The sequence below is a fragment of the Monodon monoceros genome, unplaced genomic scaffold, assembly GCF_005190385.1.
Source record: "Monodon monoceros isolate NGI ecotype Baffin Bay Population unplaced genomic scaffold, NGI_Narwhal_1 Super_Scaffold_15, whole genome shotgun sequence".
Classification (NCBI taxonomy): Eukaryota; Metazoa; Chordata; class Mammalia; order Artiodactyla; family Monodontidae; genus Monodon; species Monodon monoceros.
In genome coordinates this window covers 20,206,671-20,211,104 of record NW_021703771.1, presented here as the reverse complement: position 1 = coordinate 20,211,104, position 4,434 = coordinate 20,206,671, and positions in this window count along the sequence as shown.

Sequence of the window (4,434 nt, the reverse complement as noted above, 5' to 3'; positions counted from 1 at the left end):
ACTTCTGCAATCTTTATCAAACTCCTTGCTGGGAGAGAGCCCGTTTGCTGAGAGGCAGCAGTGTGTCTGTGGTCAGCAATCCACTGCTAGCAGGTGAGGGGGACAAGCTTACCTTTGAAGCAGCAGTGCTGAATTTTAGAAGTCATTGTATAGCAAGAATCCACCCATGAAATCAGGAAGATTCCTGATCCCTTTACCCTCTCCACAGCCTTAATTTTTACCATCCAATCCCAAGTGTAAACAGCTTCTTGGTAAACTATGGAAAGGAATTTTAAAAAGATAAAAATAATAACTTTAGGGCTTCCCTGGTGGCGCAGTGGTTGAGAGTCCGCCTGCCGATGCAGGGGACACGGGTTCATGCCGCGGTCCAGGAAGATCCCACATGCCGCGGAGTGGCTGGGCCCGTGAGCCATGGCCGCTGAGCCTGCGCGTCCAGAGCCTGTGCTCCGCAACAGGAGAGGCCACAACAGTGAGAGGCCCGCGTACCGCAAAAAAACAAAAAAACAAAAAAAAACAAACTTTAGCCCAGATATTCAATTTGAGAGAAAGGGGAAGAAATAAACAGGATATCTTCTGTAACTATATCCACGGTAGAAATACAGCCAAAACTTTTTCTAGATTTATCTTACTTGCTACCTTTCAGCACACACATGTGCTTAAATACATTTAAAGAGAATGTTTCCTTTTAGGTACATATATTTCTATTTTAAGGACTGGCTCACCCGAAAGCTCAAGGAAAGCCTCCACAAGAAGTCACCACCAATCCTTAATGGGCTAATTAGAATAAATAAAAGATAGAAGAACATAAAGGAGAAGCTATATGTCCAAAATTCAGAGTGGGCCTTTGTTCAGGAAATATGTTACATTTACCTAAGGTTGAAAGAGGTCAGCGCAGCTAATTTATTTTTATTTCTGATGGATTATTTTACCTTGAAATCTGAAGAGAAAAAACTCTAAAAGTTCTCCGACTTGTTTCCCAGCTAAATTTTATTTCATATTTTGTCTCCTCTTTGCCTCCAGAACATCATTATGATTTGTAGTTACATATTTATTTGTGTTTATTTAGTATTTATCTCCCCTATGCAAAAATACACACTGTGAAAGCAGAGATCATTTGTATTTTGTTCACATATAAATTTTTGTTTATGATCACCAACACTTGGGTGGACAGTGTCTGGCACATGGGAGACATTCAATGGTAGTGATTGAATAGAGAATTAAATCTTATAATGTTATATCATTATATAATCTATGTTATAAAATTTAGTTCTTTTTAGAATGTATATATTAAAATTATTCAGCAAGTCAACATATTAGAATCCTTACCTTTAATTTACCAACTGGTCATATTACACTAAAGAAATCTTAGGTGTTGAGGATACTCAAGGGAGTTGCATAGCTTAAACAAATAAAAATAACAATTCCACATCTGTTGGCTCTCTAATGTAACCTAGAACATAGATACTATTAATGGCTGGTATTGGTCATAGGAAATCAATGTGAGGCAGGCTGTGACTCAAGCTGGACAAATCTCAGCCAGTTCCCTGGCCATATTTGATTGGCATATTAGTTTCCTGTTGCTGCTGTAAGGTTGTACCACAAACTCATTGGCTTAAAACCAACCAGATGTATTATCGTACAGTTCTGGACGTCAGAAGTCCAAAATCGTTCCACTGGGATAACACTGGTGCCAGCAAGCCTGCATTCCTTCTTGAGGCTCAAGGGGAAAATGCAATTCCTTGCCTTTTCTGGCTTCCAGAGGCTGCCTACGTTTCTTGACTTGAGGCCCCTTCCTTCATCTTCAAAGCCGCAGTATAGCATCTTCTCTCCTCTACGACCTCTGCTTCTGCTTTTGTCTCTCTCTCTCTCTTTCTTTGTGTCTCTCTGATCCCCTTGCTTCCCTGTTATAAGGACCCTTGTGATTATATTGCCTTCAAGCACATAATCCAAGATAATCTCTTTCTTTCAAGATCCTTAACTTAGTCCCATCTGTAAGATTCCCTTTGCCATGTAAAGCAGATTCTGGGAATCAGGATGTGGGCATCTTTGAGAAATCCATTACATAGCCCACCACAATTGATACAGGAGTAAGAATCTGACCTAAGCCAGGCCAGCATCCTTCTGGATTGTTTTTTGCCCCGGAACTTGAGAAAAATCACCCATGGTAATGGAAGCTCTGACATACGAGGTTTAGGACCCAACAGCAGTCATATTCCTTGAGGTACAAAATAGGCTGGAAAAAGAATGGAGAATAAAGGAAAAAGAATGGAGTCCCCTGGAAGAGAGACTAACGTGGAAACAGAGGGCTGAGGCCCAGGTGTGCTTTTGCCAGGTGTATATAACTGAATCACATTGCTGCACACTTGAAACTAACACAACATTTTAAATTAACTATGCTTCAATAAAAAATAAATCATAAAAAAAGGGCATGCAGTAAAAGACAGTCTTTACTCTCAAGGAGTCCCATGGGAGGCAGAGCAGCAAATCTTCACTGCGTGTGATGAGTACCATGGGAGCACTCCTGGGGACACTTCACTCAGGAGTGTGCAGGCCAGGGATGGTTACCAGAAAGTTGATGTTTGGGCTGAACCCTAGAAGATAATAGGAGATTTTGGACAGTCAAGGGAGAGGACATTCCAGGCAAAGTCACAGAGGCACGAAAGAGTGTGGTAGATTCCGTGTATCATGAGCAGTGTGATATTATAAGAACAAGGAGTTTGGACTTCCCGGGTGGCACAGTGGTTAAAAATCTGCCTGCCAATGCAGCGGACACAGGTTTGAGCCCTGGTCAGGGAAGATCCCACATGCCGCAGAGCAACTAAGTCCGTGCGCCACAATTACGGAGCCTGTGCTCTAGAGCCCGCGAGACACAACTACTAAGCCCGTGTGCCACAACTACTGAAGCCCCCATGCCTAGAGCCTGGGCTCTGCAACAAGAGAAGCCACCGCAGTGAGAAGCCTGCGCACCGCAACGAAGAGTAGCCCCTGCTAGCCGCAAGTAGAGAAAGCCCACGAGCAGCAATGAAGACCCAACGCAGCCAAAAAAAAAAAAAAGAACAAAGAGCTTATGTGGGGTACTGATGAGAAATGAGGTTAGAGAGCTTGACAGGGCAAAATTGAAAAGCTCTCAAGGCTCATGCCAGGGAGTTAAGGTTCTGTTTCCAAAAGCAATTGCACAGTGCCTGGCATAGAATATTAACCGTCACATCGCTGATGGTTCGGACGCAGAGACTGCGCACGGTTAATACAGAAATCAAAAGGCCTGGTCACAGAATTGATGTCTGGCACTGAGACTGTTACACTGACATCTTTGTTCTGGGAGAGAAAAATCAGTGTTGGAGAGTTAGATTTTTTACATTTTTAAAATCCAAAGATCAAAGACATGAATATGACTGTGCAGCTGTATATGAAGGGGGTGAGAAGTAAAACTGGAAAGATTGAAAATAATTAATACTTACTGAAGGCTCCTCTACATTCCTAATACACTAATTGCTAATAGCAGGGATCTTTGCCTAGGGTCTGTTTATGAACTTGGGACTATTCTGAAAACATCTTGAAGTTTTAGGCAAAGTTTTATTTTTTTTAAATAAATTAATTTATTTATTTTTGGCTGCGTTGGGTCTTTGTTGCTGTCGGGCTTTCTCTAGTTGCAGCAAGCGTGGGCTACTCTTCGTTGCGGTGTGCGGGCTTCTCATTGCGGTGGCTTCTCTTGTTGCAGAGCACAGGCTCTAGGCATGACGGGCTTCAGTAGTTGTGGCACGTGGGCTCAGTAATTGTGGCTCATGGGCTCTAAAGAGCAGGCTCAGTAGTTGTGGCACACGGGCTTAGTTGCTCCGCGGCATGTGGGATCTTCCCAGACCAGGGCTCGACCCCGTGTCCTCTGCATTGGCAGGCGTATTCTTAACCACTGCACCATCAAGGAAGTCCTAGGCAAAGTTTTGAGCATGAGTGCATTTGTTTATTTTCCTAAGGGTAGGTGTTTTGAATTTTTATCATATTCTAAAAAGTCCTTGTCTCTAAAGTTAAGATCCACTGGCTTCTAGCAGTCAACTAGAAAAAAAGGACATGAAGTAACATTGTTTAGACATTACATGGTGGATTACAGTGGTAGAAATTTCTTTTGAGGGGAGTGGAGAGTTAGCAGGTAGGCCAACGCCCAGTGGTCTAATAAACAATCTCCCAAACCCTGCTGCCTTATCATAATGACAATTTGTTTCTTGCTCACCTCGAAGATCAATGCAGTTAGTGGCAGGAAGTGGGTCTTCTGCACACAGCTGGTTAAGGATCAAGCTCCTTCCATGCTGTGGCTCTACCATCTTCAACATGTCATCTCAGAGGCATCCTGGCATCATCCAGGTAGCACACAAGGGAAAAGAGAGAGCACACAGAGAAGGTGCATCCCTCTTAACTGCCTTGATGGGGCAGAGGCACATC